Source organism: Coregonus clupeaformis, chromosome 18 (assembly GCF_020615455.1).
Source record: "Coregonus clupeaformis isolate EN_2021a chromosome 18, ASM2061545v1, whole genome shotgun sequence".
NCBI classification, from domain to species: domain Eukaryota; kingdom Metazoa; phylum Chordata; class Actinopteri; order Salmoniformes; family Salmonidae; genus Coregonus; species Coregonus clupeaformis.
In genome coordinates this window covers 43475801-43497570 of record NC_059209.1, presented here as the reverse complement: position 1 = coordinate 43497570, position 21770 = coordinate 43475801, and the positions used below count along the sequence as shown (strand labels likewise).

The window sequence follows — 21770 nt, the reverse complement described above, 5'->3', positions numbered from 1 at the left end:
ATATCTGTCAGTGGTAATATAGCTGGTTGGTAATATAGCTGGTCAGTGGTAATATAGCTGGTCAGTGGTAATATAGCTGGTCAGTGGTAATATAGCTGGTCATGGTAATATAGCTGGTCAGTGGTAATATAGCTGGTCAGTGGTAATATAGCTGGTCAGTGGTAATATAGCTGGTCAGTGGTAATATAGCTGGTCAGTGGTAATATATCTGGTCAGTGGTAATATGCTGGTCAGTGGTAATATAGCTGGTCAGTGGTAATATAGCTGGTCAGTGTAATATACTGGTCGTGGTAATATATCTGGTCAGTGGTAATATCGCTGGTCAGTGGTAATATAGCTGGTCAATGGTAATATAGCTGGTCAGTGGTAATATAGCTGGTCAGTGGTAATATAGCTGGTCAGTGGTAATATAGCTGGTCAGTGGTAATATAGCTGGTCAGTGGTACTATAGCTGGTCAGTGGTAATATAGCTGGTCAGTGGTAATATAGCTGGTCAGTGGTAATATAGCTGGTAATTGCAGTGGTAATATAGCTGGTCAGTGGTAATATAGCTGGTCGTGGTAATATGCTGTCAGTGTAATATGCTTTGGTAATATAGCTGGTCGTGGTAATATAGCTGGTCATTGGTAATATAGCTGGTCGTGGTAATATAGCTGTCAGTTAATATAGCTGGTCAGTGGTAATATAGCTGGTCAGTGGTAATATAGCTGGTCAGTGGTAATATAGCTTCAAGTGGTAATATAGCTGGTCAGTGGTAATATAGCTGGTCAGTGGTAATATAGCTGGTCAGTGGTAATATAGCTAGTCAGTGGTAATATAGCTGGTCAGTGGTAATATAGCTGGTCAGTGGTAATATAGCTGGTCGTGGTAATATAGCTGGTCAGTGGTAATATAGCTGGTCAGTGGTAATATAGCTGGTCAGTGGTAATATCGCTGGTCAGTGGTAATATAGCTGGTCAGTGGTAATATAGCTGATCGGTGGTAATATAGCTGGTCAGTGGTAATATAGCTGGGTCAGTGGTAATATAGCTGGTCAGTGGTAATATAGCTGGTCAGTGGTAATATAGCTGTTCAGTGGTAATATAGCTGGTCAGTGGTAATATAGCTGGTCAGTGGTAATATCTGTCAGTGGTAATATAGCTGGTCAGTGGTAATATAGCTGGTCAGTGGTAATATAGCTAGTCAGTGGTAATATAGCTGGTCAGTGGTAATATAGCTGGTCAGTGGTAATATAGCTGGTCAGTGGTAATATAGCTGGTCAGTGGTAATATAGCTGGTCAGTGGTAATATAGCTGGTCAGTGGTAATATAGCTATTCAGTGGTAATATAGCTTAGTGGTAATATAGCTGGTCAGTGGTAATATAGCTGGTCAGTGGTAATATAGCTGATCAGTGGTAATATAGCTGGTCAGTGGTAATATAGCTGGTCAGTGGTAATATAGCTGGTCAGTGGTAATATAGCTGGTCTGTGGTAGTATAGCTGGTCATAGTAATATAGCTGGTCAGTGGTAATATCACTGGTAGTGGTAATATAGCTGGTCAGTGGTAATATAGCTGGTCAGTGGTAATATAGCTAGTCAGTGGTAATATAGCTGGTCAGTGGTAATATGCTGATCAGTGGTAATATAGCTGGTCAGTGGTAATATAGCTGGTCAGTGGTAATATAGCTGGTAGTAATATAGCTGGTCAGTGGTAATATAGCTGGTCAGTGGTAATATAGCTGGTCAGTGGTAATATAGCTGGTCAGTGGTAATATCGCTGGTCAGTGGTAATATAGCTTTCAGTGGTAATATAGCTGGTCAGTGGTAATATAGCTGGTCAGTGGTAATATAGGCTGATCAGTGGTAATATAGCTGATCAGTGGTAATATAGCTGGTCAGTGGTAATATGCTGGTCAGTGGTAATATAGCTGGTCAGTGGTAATATAGCTGGTCAGTGGTAATATAGCTGGTCAGTGGTAATACCTAGTCAGTGGTAATATAGCTGGTCAGTGGTAATATAGCTGGTCAGTAGTATTAGCTGGTCAGTGGTAATATAGCTGCTCAGTGGTAATATAGTGGTCAGTTATATGCTATCATATAATATAGCTGATCAGTGGTAATATAGCTGGTCAACATGGTAATATAGCTGGTCAGTAGTAATATAGCTGGTCAGTGGTAATATAGCTGGTCATATTATATAGCTGGTCAGTGGTAATATAGCTGGTCAGTGGTAATATAGCTGGTCAGTGGTAATATAGCTGGTGGTAATATAGCTGGTCAGTGGTAATATAGCTGGTCAGTGGTAATATAGCTGGTCAGTGGTAATATAGCTGGTCAGTGGTAATATAGCTGGTCAGTGGTAATATAGCTGGTCAGTGGTAATATAGCTGGTCAGTGGTAATATAGCTGGTCAGTGGTAATATAGCTGGTCAGTGGTAATATAGCTGGTCAGTGGTAATATAGCTGGTCGTGGTAATATAGCTGGTCAGTGGTAATATAGCTGGTCAGTGGTAATATAGCTGGTCAGTGGTAATATAGCTGGTCAGTGGTAATATAGCTGGTCGTGGTAATATAGCTGGTCAGTGGTAATATAGCTGGTCAGTGGTAATATAGCTGGTCAGTGGTAATATAGCTGGTCAGTGGTAATATAGCTGGTCAGTGGTAATATAGCTGGTCAGTGGTAATATAGCTGGTCAGTGGTAATATAGCTGGTCAGTGGTAATATAGCTGGTCTGGTAATATAGCTGGTCAGTGGTAATATAGCTGGTCAGTGGTAATATAGCTGGTCAGTGGTAATATAGCTGGTCGTGGTAATATAGCTGGTCAGTGGTAATATAGCTGGTCAGTGGTAATATAGCTGGTCAGTGGTAATATAGCTGGTCAGTGGTAATATAGCTGGTCAGTGGTAATATAGCTGGTCGGTGGTAATATAGCTGGTCAGTGGTAATATAGCTGGTCAGTGGTAATATAGCTGGTCAGTGGTAATATAGCTGGTCAGTGGTAATATAGCTGGTCAGTGGTAATATAGCTGGTCAGTGGTAATATAGCTGGTCAGTGGTAATATAGCTGGTCAGTGGTAATATAGCTGGTCAGTGGTAATATAGCTGGTCAGTGGTAATATAGCTGGTCAGTGGTAATATAGCTGGTCAGTGGTAATATAGCTGGTCAGTGGTAATATAGCTGGTCAGTGGTAATATAGCTGGTCAGTGGTAATATAGCTGGTCAGTGGTAATATAGCTGGTCAGTGGTAATATAGCTGGTCAGTGGTAATATAGCTGGTCAGTGGTAATATAGCTGGTCAGTGGTAATATAGCTGGTCAGTGGTAATATAGCTGGTCAGTGGTAATATCGCTGGTCAGTGGTAATATAGCTGGTCAGTGGTAATATAGCTGGTCAGTGGTAATATAGCTGGTCAGTGGTAATATAGCTGGTCAGTGGTAATATAGCTGGTCAGTGGTAATATAGCTGGTCAGTGGTAATATAGCTGGTATATTTCAGTGGTAATATAGCTGGTCAGTGGTAATATAGCTGGTCAGTGGTAATATAGCTGGTCAGTGGTAATATAGCTGGTCAGGTAATATAGCTGGTCAGTGGTAATATAGCTGGTCAGTGGTAATATAGCTGGTCGTTAATATAGCTGGTCAGTGGTAATATAGCTGGTCAGTGGTAATATAGCTGGTCAGTGGTAATATAGCTGGTCAGTGGTAATATATGCTGGTCAGTGGTAATATAGCTGGTGGTAATATAGCTGGTCAGTGGTAATATAGCTGGTCAGTGGTAATATAGCTGGTCAGTGGTAATATAGCTGGTCAGTGGTAATATAGCTGGTCAGTGGTAATATAGCTGGTCAGTGGTAATATAGCTGGTCAGTGGTAATATAGCTGGTCAGTGGTAATATAGCTGGTCAGTGGTAATATAGCTGGTCAGTGGTAATATAGCTGGTCAGTGGTAATATAGCTGGTCAGTGGTAATATAGCTGGTGGTAATATAGCTGGTCAGTGGTAATATAGCTGGTCAGTGGTAATATAGCTGGTCAGTGGTAATATAGCTGGTCAGTGGTAATATAGCTGGTCAGTGGTAATATAGCTGGTCAGTGGTAATATAGGCTGGTCAGTGGTAATATAGCTGGTCAGTGGTAATATAGCTGGTCAGTGGTAATATAGCTGGTCAGTGGTAATATAGCTGGTCAGTGGTAATATAGCTGGTCAGTGGTAATATAGCTGGTCAGTGGTAATATAGCTGGTGGTAATTGCTGCTCAGTGGTAATATAGCTGGTCAGTGGTAATATAGCTGCTCAGTGGTAATATAGCTGGTCAGTGGTAATATAGCTGGTCAGTGGTAATATAGCTGGTCAGTGGTAATATAGCTGGTCAGTGGTAATATAGCTGGTCAGTGGTAATATAGCTGGTCAGTGGTAATATAGCTGGTCAGTGGTAATATAGCTGGTCAGTGGTAATATAGCTGGTCAGTGGTAATATAGCTGGTCAGTGGTAATATAGCTGGTCAGTGGTAATATAGCTGGTCAGTGGTAATATAGCTGGTCAGTGGTAATATAGCTGGTCAGTGGTAATATAGCTGGTCAGTGGTAATATAGCTATCAGTGGTAATATAGCTCGGTCAGTGGTAATATAGCTGGTCAGTGGTAATATAGCTGGTCATGGTAATATAGCTGGTCAGTGGTAATATAGCTGGTGGTAATATAGCTGGTCAGTGGTAATATAGCTGGTCAGTGGTAATATAGCTGGTCAGTGGTAATATAGCTGGTCAGTGGTAATATAGCTGGTCAGTGGTAATATAGCTGGTCAGTGGTAATATCGCTCGGCAGTGGTAATATAGCTGGTCAGTGGTAATATAGCTGGTCAGTGGTAATATAGCTGGTCAGTGGTAATATAGCTGGTTAGTGGTAATATAGCTGGTCAGTGGTAATATAGCTGGTCAGTGGTAATATAGCTGGTCAGTGGTAATATAGCTGGTCAGTGGTAATATAGCTGGTCAGTGGTAATATAGCTGGTCAGTGGTAATATAGCTGGTCAGTGGTAATATAGCTGGTCAGTGGTAATATAGCTGGTCAGTGGTAATATAGCTGGTCAGTGGTAATATAGCTGGTCAGTGGTAATATAGCTGGTCTGGTAATATAGCTGGTCAGTGGTAATATAGCTGGTCAGTGGTAATATAGCTGGTCAGTGGTAATATAGCTGGTCAGTGGTAATATAGCTGGTCAGTGGTAATATAGCTGCTCAGTAATATGGCTGGTCAGTGGTAATATAGCTGGTCAGTGGTAATATAGCTGGTCAGTGGTAATATAGCTGGTCAGTGGTAATATCGCTGGTCAGTGGTAATATAGCTGGTTAGTGGTAATATAGCTGGTCATAGTCATCATGGTACATAGCTGGTCAGTGGTAATATAGCTGGTCAGTGGTAATATAGCTGGTCAGTGGTAATATAGCTGGTCAGTGGTAATATAGCTCTGGTGGTAATATAGTTGGTCAGTGGTAATATAGCTGTGTAACAGGGTAATATAGCTGGTCAGTGGTAATATAGCTGGTCAGTGGTAATATAGCTGGTCAGTGGTAATATAGCTGGTCAGTGGTAATATAGCTGGTCAGTGGTAATATAGCTGGTCGGTAATATAGCTGGTCAGTGGTAATATAGCTGGTCAGTGGTAATATAGCTGGTCAGTGGTAATATAGCTGGTCAGTGGTAATATAGCTGGTCAGTGGTAATATGCTGGAGTGGTACATAGCTATGGTAATATAGCTGGTCAGTGGTAATATAGCTGGTGGTAATATAGCTGGTCAGTGGTAATATAGCTGGTCAGTGGTAATATAGCTGGTCAGTGGTAATATAGCTGGTCAGTGGTAATATAGCTGATCAGTGGTAATATAGCTGGTCAGTGGTAATATAGCTAGTCCAGTGGTAATATCGCTGGTCAGTGGTAATATAGCTGGTCAGTGGTAATATAGCTGGTCAGTGGTAATATAGCTGGTCAGTGGTAATATCGCTGGTTAGTGGTAATATAGCTGGTCGTGGTAATATAGCTGGTCAGTGGTAATATAGCTGGTCAGTGGTAATATAGCTGGTCAGTGGTAATATAGCTGGTCAGTGGTAATATAGCTGGTCAGTGGTAATATAGCTGGTCAGTGGTAATATAGCTGGTCAGTGGTAATATAGCTGGTCAGTGGTAATATAGCTGGTCAGTGGTAATATAGCTGGTCAGTGGTAATATAGCTGGTGGTAATATAGTTGGTCAGTGGTAATATAGCTGGTCAGTGGTAATATAGCTGGTCAGTGGTAATATAGCTGGTCAGTGGTAATATAGCTGGTCAGTGGTAATATAGCTGGTCAGTGGTAATATAGCTGGTTAGTGGTAATATCGCTGGTCAGTGGTAATATAGCTGGTGGTAATATAGCTGGTCAGTGGTAATATAGCTGGTCAGTGGTAATATAGCTGGTCAGTGGTAATATAGCTGGTCAGTGGTAATATAGCTGGTCAGTGGTAATATAGCTGGTGGTAATATAGCTGGTCAGTGGTAATATGCTGGTCAGTGGTAATATAGCTGGTCAGTGGTAATATAGCTGATCAGTGGTAATATAGCTGGTCAGTGGTAATATAGCTGGTCAGTGGTAATATAGCTGGTCAGTGGTAATATAGCTGGTCAGTGGTAATATAGCTGGTCAGTGGTAATATAGCTGGTCAGTGGTAATATAGCTGGTCAGTGGTAATATAGCTGGTATCAGTGGTAATATAGCTGGTCAGTGGTAATATAGCTGGTCAGTGGTAATATAGCTGGTCAGTGGTAATATAGCTGGTCAGTGGTAATATAGCTGGTCAGTGGTAATATAGCTGGTCAGTGGTAATATAGCTGGTGGTAATATAGTTGGTCAGTGGTAATATAGCTGATCAGTGGTAATATAGCTGGTCAGTGGTAATATAGCTGGTCAGTGGTAATATAGCTGGTCAGTGGTAATATAGCTGGTCAGTGGTAATATAGCTGGTCAGTGGTAATATAGCTGGTTTGGTAATATAGCTGGTCAGTGGTAATATAGCTGGTCAGTGGTAATATAGCTGGTCAGTGGTAATATAGCTGGTCAGTGGTAATATAGCTGGTCAGTGGTAATATAGCTGGTCAGTGGTAATATAGCTGGTCAGTGGTAATATGCTGGTCAGTGGTAATATAGCTGGTCAGTGGTAATATAGCTGGTCAGTGGTAATATAGCTGGTCAGTGGTAATATAGCTGGTTAGTGGTAATAGTAGCTTCGAGTGGTAATATAGCTGGTGGTAATATAGCTGGTCAGTGGTAATATAGCTGGTCAGTGGTAATATAGCTGGTCAGTGGTAATATCGCTGGTCAGTGGTAATATAGCTGGTCAGTGGTAATATAGCTCGGTCAGTGGTAATATAGCTGGTCAGTGGTAATATAGCTGGTCAGTGGTAATATCGCTCGGCAGTGGTAATATAGCTGGTCAGTGGTAATATAGCTGGTCAGTGGTAATATAGCTGGTCAGTGGTAATATAGCTGGTCAGTGGTAATATAGCTGGTCAGTGGTAATATAGCTGGTCAGTGGTAATATAGCTCGTCAGTGGTAATATCCTTATTAGCTGGTCAGTGGTAATATAGCTGGTCAGTGGTAATATAGCTGGTCAGTGGTAATATAGCTGGTTAGTGGTAATATCGCTGGTCAGTGGTAATATAGCTGGTGGTAATATAGCTGGTCAGTGGTAATATAGCTGGTCAGTGGTAATATAGCTGGTCAGTGGTAATATAGCTGGTCAGTGGTAATATAGCTGGTCAGTGGTAATATAGCTGGTTAGTGGTAATATAGCTGGTGGTAATATAGTTGGTCAGTGGTAATATAGCTGGTCAGTGGTAATATAGCTGGTCAGTGGTAATATCGCTCGGCAGTGGTAATATAGCTGGTCAGTGGTAATATAGCTGGTCAGTGGTAATATAGCTGGTCAGTGGTAATATAGCTGGTTAGTGGTAATATCGCTGGTCAGTGGTAATATAGCTGGTCAGTGGTAATATAGCTGGTCAGTGGTAATATCGCTCGGCAGTGGTAATATAGCTGGTCAGTGGTAATATAGCTGGTCAGTGGTAATATAGCTGGTCAGTGGTAATATAGCTGGTCAGTGGTAATATCGCTGATATATGGTCAGTGGTAATATAGCTGGTCAGTGGTAATATAGCTGGTCAGTGGTAATATAGCTGGTCAGTGGTAATATAGCTGGTCAGTGGTAATATAGCTGGTCAGTGGTAATATAGCTGGTCAGTGGTAATATAGCTGGTCAGTGGTAATATAGCTGGTCAGTGGTAATATAGCTGGTCAGTGGTAATATAGCTGGTCAGTGGTAATATAGCTGGTCAGTGGTAATATAGCTGGTCAGTGGTAATATAGCTGGTCAGTGGTAATATAGCTGGTCAGTGGTAATATAGCTGGTCAGTGGTAATATAGCTGGTCAGTGGTAATATAGCTGGTCAGTGGTAATATAGCTGGTCAGTGGTAATATAGCTGGTGGTAATATAGCTGGTCAGTGGTAATATAGCTGGTCAGTGGTAATATAGCTGGTCAGTGGTAATATAGCTGGTCAGTGGTAATATAGCTGGTCAGTGGTAATATAGCTGGTCAGTGGTAATATAGCTGGTGTGGTAATATAGCTGGTCAGTGGTAATATAGCTGGTCAGTGGTAATATCGCTGGTGGTAATATAGCTGGTCAGTGGTAATATAGCTGGTCAGTGGTAATATAGCTGGTCAGTGGTAATATAGCTGGTCAGTGGTAATATAGCTGGTCAGTGGTAATATAGCTGGTCAGTGGTAATATAGCTGGTTAGTGGTAATATAGCTGGTGGTAATATAGCTGGTTAGTGGTAATATAGCTGGTCAGTTGTAATATAGCTGGTCAGTGGTAATATAGCTGGTCAGTGGTAATATAGCTGGTGGTAATATAGCTGGTCAGTGGTAATATAGCTGGTCAGTGGTAATATAGCTGGTCAGTGGTAATATAGCTGGTCAGTGGTAATATAGCTGGTTAGTGGTAATATAGCTGGTGGTAATATAGTTGGTCAGTGGTAATATAGCTGGTCAGTGGTAATATAGCTGGTCAGTGGTAATATAGCTGGTCAGTGGTAATATAGCTGGTTAGTGGTAATATAGCTGGTCAGTGGTAATATAGCTGGTCAGTGGTAATATATGGTGGTAATATAGCTGGTCAGTGGTAATATAGCTGGTCAGTGGTAATATAGCTGGTCAGTGGTAATATAGCTGCTCAGTGGTAATATAGCTGGTCAGTGGTAATATAGCTGCTCAGTGGTAATATAGCTGGTCAGTGGTAATATAGCTGGTGGTAATTAGCTGTCAGTGGTAATATAGCTGGTCAGTGGTAATATAGCTGGTCAGTGGTAATATAGCTGGTCAGTGGTAATATAGCTGGTCAGTGGTAATATAGCTGGTCAGTGGTAATATAGCTGGTGGTAATATAGCTGGTCAGTGGTAATATAGCTGGTCAGTGGTAATATAGCTGGTCAGTGGTAATATAGCTGCTCAGTGGTAATATAGCTGGTCAGTGGTAATATAGCTGCTCAGTGGTAATATAGCTGGTCAGTGGTAATATAGCTGGTGGTAATATAGCTGGTTAGTGGTAATATAGCTGGTCAGTGGTAATATAGCTGGTCAGTGGTAATATAGCTGGTCAGTGGTAATATAGCTGGTCAGTGGTAATATAGCTGGTCAGTGGTAATATAGCTGGTCAGTGGTAATATAGCTGGTTGGTAATATAGCTGGTCAGTGGTAATATAGCTGGTATAGGTGGTAATATAGCTGGTGGTAATATAGCTGGTCAGTGGTAATATAGCTGGTCAGTGGTAATATAGCTGGTCAGTGGTAATATAGCTGCTCAGTGGTAATATAGCTGGTCAGTGGTAATATAGCTGGTCAGTGGTAATATAGCTGGTCAGTGGTAATATAGCTGGTCAGTGGTAATATCGCTGTTCAGTGGTAATATAGCTGGTTAGTGGTAATATAGCTGGTGGTAATATAGTTGGTCAGTGGTAATATAGCTGGTCAGTGGTAATATAGCTGGTCAGTGGTAATATAGCTGGTCAGTGGTAATATAGCTGGTCAGTGGTAATATAGCTGCTCAGTGGTAATATTTCTGGTCAGTGGTAATATAGCTGGTCAGTGGTAATATAGCTGGTCAGTGGTAATATAGCTGGTCAGTGGTAATATAGCTGGTCAGTGGTAATATAGCTGCTCAGTGGTAATATAGCTGGTCAGTGGTAATATAGCTGGTCAGTGGTAATATAGCTGGTCAGTGGTAATATATAGCTGGTTAGTGGTAATATAGCTGGTCAGTGGTAATATAGCTGGTCAGTGGTAATATAGCTGGTCAGTGGTAATATAGCTGGTCAGTGGTAATATAGCTGGTCAGTGGTAATATAGCTGGTGGTAATATCGCTGGTCAGTGGTAATATAGCTGGTTAGTGGTAATATAGCTGGTCTGGTAATATAGCTGGTCAGTGGTAATATAGCTGGTCAGTGGTAATATAGCTGGTCAGTGGTAATATAGCTGGTCAGTGGTAATATAGCTGGTCAGTGGTAATATAGCTGGTCGGTAATATAGCTGGTCAGTGGTAATATAGCTGGTCAGTGGTAATATAGCTGGTCAGTGGTAATATAGCTGGTCAGTGGTAATATAGCTGCTCAGTGGTAATATTTCTGGTCAGTGGTAATATAGCTGGTCAGTGGTAATATAGCTGGTCAGTGGTAATATAGCTGGTCAGTGGTAATATAGCTGGTCAGTGGTAATATAGCTGGTGGTAATATAGCTGGTCAGTGGTAATATAGCTGGTCAGTGGTAATATAGCTGGTCAGTGGTAATATAGCTGGTCAGTGGTAATATAGCTGGGAGTGGTAATATAGCTGGTCAGTGGTAATATAGCTGGTCAGTGGTAATATAGCTGGTCAGTGGTAATATAGCTGGTCAGTGGTAATATAGCTGGTTAGTGGTAATATAGCTGGTGGTAATATAGTTGGTCAGTGGTAATATAGCTGGTCAGTGGTAATATAGCTGGTCAGTGGTAATATAGCTGGTCAGTGGTAATATAGCTGGTCAGTGGTAATATAGCTGGTCAGTGGTAATATAGCTGGTCAGTGGTAATATAGCTGGTGGTAATATAGCTGGTCAGTGGTAATATAGCTGGTCAGTGGTAATATAGCTGGTCAGTGGTAATATAGCTGGTCAGTGGTAATATAGCTGGTCAGTGGTAATATAGCTGCTCAGTGGTAATATAGCTGGTCAGTGGTAATATAGCTGGTGGTAATATAGCTGGTCAGTGGTAATATAGCTGGTCAGTGGTAATATAGCTGGTGGTAATATAGCTGGTGGTAATATAGCTGGTTAGTGGTAATATAGCTGGTGGTAATATAGCTGGTCAGTGGTAATATAGCTGGTCAGTGGTAATATAGCTGGTCAGTGGTAATATAGCTGGTCAGTGGTAATATAGCTGGTCAGTGGTAATATAGCTGGTCAGTGGTAATATAGCTGGTCAGTGGTAATATAGCTGGTCAGTGGTAATATAGCTGGTGGTAATATAGCTGGTCAGTGGTAATATAGCTGGTCAGTGGTAATATAGCTGGTCAGTGGTAATATAGCTGGTCAGTGGTAATATAGCTGGTGGTAATATAGTTGGTCAGTGGTAATATAGCTGGTCAGTGGTAATATAGCTGGTCAGTGGTAATATAGCTGGTCAGTGGTAATATAGCTGGTCAGTGGTAATATAGCTGGTCAGTGGTAATATAGCTGGTGGTAATATGTTGGGTCAGTGGTAATATAGCTGGTCAGTGGTAATATAGCTGGTCAGTGGTAATATAGCTGGTTAGTGGTAATATAGCTGGTCAGTGGTAATATAGCTGGTCAGTGGTAATATAGCTGGTGGTAATATAGCTGGTCAGTGGTAATATAGCTGGTCAGTGGTAATATAGCTGGTCAGTGGTAATATAGCTGCTCAGTGGTAATATAGCTGGTCAGTGGTAATATAGCTGCTCAGTGGTAATATAGCTGGTCAGTGGTAATATAGCTGGTGGTAATATAGCTGGTCAGTGGTAATATAGCTGGTCAGTGGTAATATAGCTGGTCAGTGGTAATATAGCTGGTCAGTGGTAATATAGCTGGTCAGTGGTAATATAGCTGGTCAGTGGAAATATAGCTGGTCAGTGGTAATATAGCTGGTGGTAATATAGCTGGTCAGTGGTAATATAGCTGGTCAGTGGTAATATAGCTGGTCAGTGGTAATATAGCTGCTCAGTGGTAATATAGCTGGTCAGTGGTAATATAGCTGCTCAGTGGTAATATAGCTGGTCAGTGGTAATATAGCTGGTGGTAATATAGCTAGTTAGTGGTAATATAGCTGGTCAGTGGTAATATAGCTGGTCAGTGGTAATATAGCTGGTCAGTGGTAATATAGCTGGTCAGTGGTAATATAGCTGGTCAGTGGTAATATAGCTGGTCAGTGGTAATATAGCTGGTCAGTGGTAATATAGCTGGTGGTAATATAGCTGGTCAGTGGTAATATAGCTGGTTAGTGGTAATATAGCTGGTGGTAATATAGCTGGTCAGTGGTAATATAGCTGGTCAGTGGTAATATAGCTGGTCAGTGGTAATATAGCTGGTCAGTGGTAATATAGCTGCTCAGTGGTAATATTTCTGGTCAGTGGTAATATAGCTGGTCAGTGGTAATATAGCTGGTCAGTGGTAATATAGCTGGTCAGTGGTAATATCGCTGGTCAGTGGTAATATAGCTGGTTAGTGGTAATATAGCTGGTGGTAATATAGTTGGTCAGTGGTAATATAGCTGGTCAGTGGTAATATAGCTGGTCAGTGGTAATATAGCTGGTCAGTGGTAATATAGTTGGTCAGTGGTAATATAGCTGGTCAGTGGTAATATAGCTGCTCAGTGGTAATATTTCTGGTCAGTGGTAATATAGCTGGTCAGTGGTAATATAGCTGGTCAGTGGTAATATAGCTGGTCAGTGGTAATATAGCTGGTCAGTGGTAATATAGCTGGTCAGTGGTAATATAGCTGGTCAGTGGTAATATAGCTGGTCAGTGGTAATATAGCTGGTTAGTGGTAATATAGCTGGTCAGTGGTAATATAGCTGGTCAGTGGTAATATAGCTGGTCAGTGGTAATATAGCTGGTCAGTGGTAATATAGCTGGTCAGTGGTAATATAGCTGGTGGTAATATAGCTGGTCAGTGGTAATATAGCTGGTTAGTGGTAATATAGCTGGTGGTAATATAGCTGGTCAGTGGTAATATAGCTGGTCAGTGGTAATATAGCTGGTCAGTGGTAATATAGCTGCTCAGTGGTAATATTTCTGGTCAGTGGTAATATAGCTGGTCAGTGGTAATATAGCTGGTCAGTGGTAATATCGCTGGTCAGTGGTAATATAGCTGGTTAGTGGTAATATAGCTGGTGGTAATATAGTTGGTCAGTGGTAATATAGCTGGTCAGTGGTAATATAGCTGGTCAGTGGTAATATAGCTGGTCAGTGGTAATATAGCTGGTCAGTGGTAATATAGCTGGTCAGTGGTAATATAGCTGGTCAGTGGTAATATAGCTGGTCAGTGGTAATATCGCTGGGCTGGACAATATAATTAGTTAAAATTCACCTAAGGCTGATAAACGTCCAAAGAACATTGTCTGCTCGAACACTAGAGCGACGCCGTAGCAAATGAATTGAAACGAGCCTCTTCTGACTGGAGGGAAGCTTAGAATTCAATTTTCCCTTAATGGCACAAATGTATTGCTACAATCTGTTCTTTTAGAATGTTCCTATAGGAAACAAGCCTCAGATTTCCGATAGTAACGTGTAATTTCTGACATTTTAAGAACTCTCTGCCTTACATCATTACAAAGAGGAGATTCTCCTGATTAAAATGGTTTCTGACTTGAACAAATCAAAAGATACACATTTTGAAATATTTGGCGAAATAGACAGACACACCCCTGGTTCCCCTATGGGAATCAGTGGCAGAACCTCATATTTCCCTGAGGAAAAATTTACTTTTTTGACGTTTTAACTACTAGCAATTGCCTAAACTTACATCATTAGCAAGAAACGACCGGTGAACAGGTCAGGGTTCCATAGCCACAGGCAGAACAGTGGAAACTGGAGCAGCAGCACAACCAGGTGGACTGGGGACAGCCAGGAGTCATCAGGCCAGGTAGTCCTGAGGCATGGTCCTAGGGCCCAGGTCCTCCGGGAGGGGAGGGAGAGAGAGAGGGAATTAGAGGGAGCATATTTAAGATCACACAGGACACCAGAGAGAGGGGAGCTGGCCAGGCAGAGACAGCAAAGGTGGTTCGTCGCTCCAGTGCCTTTCCGTTCACCTTCACACCCCTAGGCCAGACTACACTCAATCATAGGACCTACTGTGAGTCTTCAGTAAAGACTTAAAGGTCGAGACCGAGTCTGCGTCTCTCACATGGATAGGCAGACCATTCCATTAAAATTGAGCTCTATAGGAGAAAGCCCTGCCTCCAGCTGTTTGCTTAGAAATTCTAGGGCCAATAAGGAGGCCTGCGTCTTGTGACCGTAGCGTACGTGTAGGTATGTGCGGCAGGACCAAATCAGAGAGATAGGTAGGAGCAAGCCCATGGAATGCTTTGTAGGTTAGCAGTAAAACCTTGAAATCAGCCCTAGCCTTAACAGGAAGCCAGTAGAGAGGCTAGCACTGGGGTAATATGATCAAATTTGTTGGTTCTAGTCAAGATTCTAGCAGCCGTGAGGTCTGTGAAAGGTGACTCTTTGTTAAACTTGAATGCCAGTTTATAACTTTAGTGATTTGATTTGCTCTCCCGAACCCAAAACAAACGCTCTTCAAAGAGCCAACACCCACCGTCCCGTCCCCCTGATCATACTCTGTTTTATATTCATATTGTACTTAATTCCAACACATGCTAATCAAACTCTCTTTCCAGGACTGGATGTATTTGTATACAGTGTATATATTATGTTTATATGACTTCTTTATGTATTGTTTTGAATGTCTGCCTCTCAATATTTCTAGTGGGGGCTTAAAATGCACCACAAACTTTGTTGTTCTTGTGATTTACATTCACTAGAAACATACTTTTCTTTGACAAAAACCAAATCATGAATAATGAAGGGCTCATTTCCATTGTATGTGTCTGTGGGTTACATTTGAGATATTACACAGCTACAGAAATATAGTGTTTAAAAAAGTATTTGAACAGATTACTGTGAATTAATATATTTTTATTTAACCTTTATTTAACCAGGTAAGCCAGTTGAGAACAAGTTCTCATTTACAACTGCGACCTGGCCAAGATAAAGCAAAGTAGTGCGATTTTAAAAACAACAACACAGAGTTACATATGGGGTAAACAAAACATAAAGTCAAAAATACAACAGAAAATCTATATACAGTGTGTGCAAATGTAGTAAATTATGGAGGTAAGGCAATAAATAGGCCATAGTGCAAAATAATTACAATTTCGTATTAACACTGGAATGATAGATGTGCAAAAGATGATATGCAAATAGAGATACTGGGGTGCAAATTATAATGATATAATGATGATTCATGATTATTATTAACTGTTTTTTATGCTCATGTTTTGAAATTGTACTTGATTACTATTTCAATAACAATTATCAATAATCCTGAACATTAATTCAGTCACCTAGTTGATACATTCATTGTCAAATTCATCAACCAGGTACTGCAATTCTCAATTATACCATAAGGTGGCAGCACAATCACAAATGACATTTTCTGAGGTTTCCTTGAGATTGACTTTGTGTCTGTGCTATCTAGTGGAAATCAGATTTCAGACGCTTGCTACTGACAATAGAGTGCTGATTAGGCTTGGGCACTATACCGTATTAACCATATACGGGAGTATTTGGAAAAAGCCACTGGATGGACTTTCAATACCGTCAATACCGTTGAAACTATTTATATGGAGGTCCTTTCCCACATTTGAATATTTGTAGCTACTTTTTATGTAAATAGTGAACTTGTGCAATGCATTAGGAGATGAAGAACGCAATGTTCTTTATTTCATCTGTCACATTATTATGAAGCTTGTGGTAGTCCACAGTCACGTGGTGTTTGTTTACAACGACGACGAGAGTCTGTGACTATATGAGCCCTGTGAGTCACTCACTGTTGTGCAGCATGCGCCAGGTGATCTAATTACAGGATGGAATTCACAACTAAATGTTTGTCAGCTAGATATTCTAAAAGTATTAAGTTAACTGTCTAAAATGTGCCAAATGCTCTGCAGTTGTGCATTTGTTTTTCTAATTTAGTAGCTAGTTAGCCATCTAGCTGAGTGTATAGCTTCTAACCAAAATCAAGCATTCGCTTGGTAACAGCAGAGAATCCTCTCCTGGATCAAGAGCCTTGCTGTCTAATATTTGTTTTGTGCGTGCAGCAAACTGTGAGTAGCATTTTTAGTTACTTGTATAGTTTAGGTCAGAAACTGTACAAAATGTTCGCAATGCGCTCGTTAGCATTTAGTTAGCATTCTCTATGGAATTTTACATGTACTTGTTAACATTGCTAACCTTCGGATTACAGAGTATCAGTGGGGTTTGAAAACAGCGGCCCTTGTGTTCAGAGCCGGTATTACCGAATATCTCGGTATGAAGCTATGATGATCTGGGTACCGCCCAAGCCTAGTGCTGACCTATCTCATTGACATATTTCACTAGATATATCAAGAACATTCTAATGGCATGCCATTGCCTGAAAAATCGAATGCAAAAGGCTTAAAAAATGAAAAAGCAAGCTTAATGCATGCAAGACTCAAACTCGTGAAGTAAGTATCACGATGTGTGAGCAAATCCTCTACGCTACTATATTATCTCTGCTTTAATGTGCAGGTGACTCATATTATTGACACTTTCATAGGGCATTGTTAGCCGCTCTGCCTTCTCGCGCAAGTAGCCAACTCAACAAGCCCTGCGAGCACTCTTGCCTTCTAGCGCAAGTGAAGGGCTTGTTGAAGTAATTTGCTAGCCGCAAGGGTTGCATGATGTAATCTGTTGGCGGGCTGTGGAATATGATGAATATCTCTTGAGTCTTTTCTACTTCCCTATTCTGAGGCTCTGGCATATGAGATATTGAGATGCTTCAAAATGAACACTATAAAAATTCCTTGCGCCTGGGTTAATTTACATACTAATTTAGTTTGGGGTTGAGATTAGCACATCTGAACAGTAATTATTCTGCCGGGGTTCATTACCTGCTATAGCAAAAGCAAGACAGGCCTAATATGGTATATACAGTCGTGGTCAGAAGTTTTGAGAATGACACAAATATTAATTTTCACAAAGTCTGCTGCCTCAGTTTTGATGATGGCAATTTGCATATAGTCCAGAATGTCATGAAGAGTGATCAGATGAATTGCAATTAATTGCAAAGTCCCTCTTTGCCATGAAAATTAACATAATTCCAAAAAACATTTCCACTGCATTTCAGCCCTGCCACAAAAGGACCAGTTGACATCATGTCAGTGATTCTCTCGTTAACACAGGTGAGAGTGTTGACGAGGACAAGGCTGGAGATCACTCTGTCATGCTGATTGAGTTAGAATAACAGACTGGAAGCTTTAAAAGGAGGGTGGTGCTTGAAACCATTGTTCTTCCTCTGTTAACCATGGTTACCTGCAAGGAAACACGTGCCGTCATCATTGCTTTGCACAAAAAGGGCTTCACAGGCAAGGATATTGCTGCTAGTAAGATGCACCTAAATCAACCATTTATCGGATCATCAAGAACTTCAAGGAGAGAGTTTCAATTGTTGTGAAGAAGGCTTCAGTGCGCCCGAGAAAGTCCAGCAAGCGCCAGGACCGAGGATGGCCTGGTGTCAAGAAGGGCAGCGAGGAAGCCACTTCTCTCCAGGAAAAACATCAGGGACAGACTGATATTCTGCAAAAGGTACAGGGATTGGACTGCTGAGGACTGGGGTAAAGTCATTTTCTCTGATGAATCCCCTTTCCGATTGTTTGGGGCATCCGGAAAAAAGCTTGTCCAGAGAAGACAAGGTGAGCGCTACCATCAGTCCTGTGTCATGCCAACAGTAAAGCATCCTGAGACCATTCATGTGTGGGGTTGCTTCTCAGCCAAGGGATTGGGCTCACTCACAATTCTGCCTAAGAACACATCCATGAATAAAGAATGCTACCAACACATCCTCCGAGAGGAACTTCTCCCAACCATCCAAGAACAGTTTGGTGACGACCAATGCCTTTTCCAGCATGATGGAGCACCTTGCCATAAGGCAAAAGTGATAACTAAGTGGCTCGGGGAACAAAACATCAAAATGTTGGGTCCATGGCCAGGAAACTCCCCAGACCTTAATCCCATTGAGAACTTGTGGTCAATCCTCAAGAGGCGGGTGGACAAACAAAAACACACAAATTCTGACAAACTCCAAGCATTGATTATGCAAGAATGGGCTGCCATCAGTCAGGATGTGGCCCAGAAGTTAATTGACAGCATGCCAGGGCGGATTGCAGAGGTCTTGAAAAAGAAGGGTCAACACTGCAAATATTGACTCTTTGCATAAACTTAATGTAGTTGTCAATATAAGCCTTTGACACTTATGGAATGCTTGTAATTATACTTCAGTATACCATAGTAACATCTGACAAAAATATCTAAAAACACTGAAGCAGCAAACTTTGTGAAGACCAATACTTGTGTCATTCTCAAAACTTTTGGAAAGTAATGACAAAGCAAAAACTGGTTTTTAGAAATTGTTGCAATTTTATTTATTTTGAAACACGGAAATATCACATTTACATAAGTATTCAGACCCGTTACTCAGTACTTTGTTGAAGGACCTTTAGCAGCGATTACAGCCTCGAGTCTTCTTGGGTATGACGCTACAAGCTTGGCACACCTGTATTTGGGGAGTTTCTCCCATTCTTCTCTGCAGATCCTCTCAAGCTTTCTCAGGTTGAATGGGGAGCGTTGCTGCACAGCTATTTTCAGGTCTCTCCAGAGATGTTCGATCGCGTTCAAGTCCGGGGTCTGGCTGGGCCACTCAAGGACATTCAGAGACTTGTCCCGAAGCCACTCCTGCGTTGTCTTGGCTGTGTGCTTACGGTCTTTGTCCTGTTGGAAGGTGAAACTTTGCCCCAGTCTGAGGTCCTGAGTGCTCTGGAGCAGGTTTTCATCAAGGATGTCTCTGTACTTTGCTCTGTTCATCTTTCCCTCGATCCTGACTAGTCTCCCAGTCCCTGCCGATGGAAAAACATCACCACAGCATGATGCTGCCACCACCGTAGGGATGGTGCCAGGTTTCCTCCAGACGTGACGCTTGGTATTCAGGCAAAAGAGTTCAATCTTGGTTTCATCAGACCAGAGAATCTTGTTTCTCATGGTCTGAAAGTCTTTTAGGTGCCTTTTGGCAAACTCCAAGCAGGCTGTCATGTGCCTTTTACTGAGGAGTGGCTTCCGTTTGGCCACTCTACCATAAAGGCCTGATTGGTGGAGTGCTGCAGAGATGGTTGTCCTTCTGGAAGGTTCTCCCATCTCCACAGAGGAACTCTGGAGTTCTGTCAGAGTGACCATCGGGTTCTTGGTCACCTCCCTGACCAAGGCCCTTCTCCCCCGATTGCTCAGTTTGGCTGGGCGGCCAGCTCTAGGAAGATTCTTGGTGGTTCCAAACTTCTTCCATTTAAGAATGATGGAGGTCACTGTGTTCTTGGGGACCTTCAATGCTGCAGTAATGTTTTGGTACCCTTCCCCAGATCTGTACCTCGACACAATCCTGTCTCGGTGCTTTACGGACAATTCCTTTGACCTCATGGCATGGTTTTTGCTCTGACATACACTATTGGTCAAAAGTTTTAGAACACCTACTCATTCAAGGGCTTTTCTTTATTTTTACTATTTTCTACATTGTAGAATAATTTTGAAGACACATATATAAGAAATAACACATATGGAATCATGTAGTAACGAAAAAAGTGTTAAACAAATCAATATATTTTATATTTGAGATTCTTCAAAGTAGCCACCCTTTGCCTTGATGACAGCTTTGCACACATTCTCTCAACCAGCTTCACCTGGAATGCTTTTCCAACAGTCTTGAAGGAGTTCCCACATATGCTGAGCACTTGTTGGCTTCTTTTCCTTCACTCTGCGGTCCGACTCATCCCAAACCATCTCAATTGGTTTGAGGTCGGGGGATTGTGGAGGCCAGGTCATCTGATGCAGCACTTCATCACTCTCCTTCTTGGTCAAATAGCCCTTACACCGCCTGGAGATGTGTTGGGTCATTGTCCTGTTGAAAAACAAATGATAGTCCCACTAAGCCCAAACCAGATGGGATGGCGAATTGCTGCAGAATGCTGTGGTACCCATGCTGGTTAAGTGTGCCTTGAATTCTAAATAAATCACAGACAGTGTCACCAGCAAAGCACCCCCACACCATAACACCTCCTCCTCCGTGCTTTACGGTGGGAAATACACATGTGGAGATCATTCGACCACACCGGGTTCCACTCCTATCAGCTAAAAACTAGAAGAAGCAGCTCCAGTGGGAACGCGACCACCAACACTGGACAATTGAAGAGTGGAGAAACATCGCCTGGTCCGATGAATCCCGGTTGCAGTTGCGTCATGCTGATGGCAGAGTCAGGATCTGGTTTAAGCTGCATAAATCCATGGCCCTATCCTGTCTGGTGTCAACGGTACAGGCTGGTGGCGGTGGTGTAATGGTGTGGGGAATGTTTTCCTGGCCCACGTTAGGTCCCTTGATACCAGTTGAGCAACTCCGTGCCCCGAAGAATTCAGGTTGTTCTGGAGGCAAAGGGGCGTCCGACCCGGGACTAGATGGGTGTACCTAATAAACTGTTGCATGCTATTTTGTGTCAAAGCTGCTTGTAGCCTGTAACTGAAAGCTAATCTTTTGAAATTGCTCATGCTTCGTGGTTTTATGCTGCCATCGATTGGAAATATTTAGCATTTGCAGTACGTTGTACCTTTTTTAAACAATGTGTTGATCATATGTTACATTTACATTATTTACAAACATTGGTGGTAATATAGCTGGTCAGTGGTAATATAGCTGGTCAGTGGTAATATAGCTGGTCAGTGGTAATATAGCTGGTCAGTGGTAATATAGCTGGTCAGTGGTAATATAGCTGGTCAGTGGTAATATAGCTGGTCATTGGTAATATAGCTGGTCAGTGGTAATAAAGCTGGTCAGTGGTAATATAGCTGGTCAGTTGTAATTTGGCTGGCAGCAGCTACTCTTCCTGGGGGTCCAGCAAAATGAATGCAGTTCATACAATTTTAAAAACATTACAATACATTCACAGATTTCACAACACACTGTGTGCCCTGAGGCCCCTACTCCACCACTACCACATATCTACAGTACAAAATCCATGTGTACGTGTGTGTATAGTGTGTATGTTATCATGTGGTTGTATGCATGTGTCTGTACCTGTGTTTGTGTTGCTTCACAGTCCCTGCTGTTCCATAAGGTGTATTTATACCTGTTTTTTAAATCTAATTTTACTGCTTGCATCAGTTACTTGATGTGGAATAGAGTTCCATGTAGTCATGGCTCTATGTAGTACTGTGCGCCTCCCATAGTCTGTTCTGGACTTGGGGACTGTGAAGAGACCTCTGGTGGCATGTCTTGTGGGGTATGCATGGGTGTCCGAGCTGTGTGCTAGTTGTTTAAACAGACAGCTCGGTACATTCAACATGTCAATACCTCTCACAAATACAAGTAGTG

General features: G+C 41.9%; 1 protein-coding gene across 4 annotated transcripts in view; it reads left to right on the top strand.

Moving 5' to 3' along the window:
• Nucleotides 1-21770, top strand: part of kank1a (KN motif and ankyrin repeat domains 1a) — a 219656-nt gene that overhangs the window by 65998 nt on the left and 131888 nt on the right. The gene's annotated exons all lie outside the window — the stretch shown is intronic.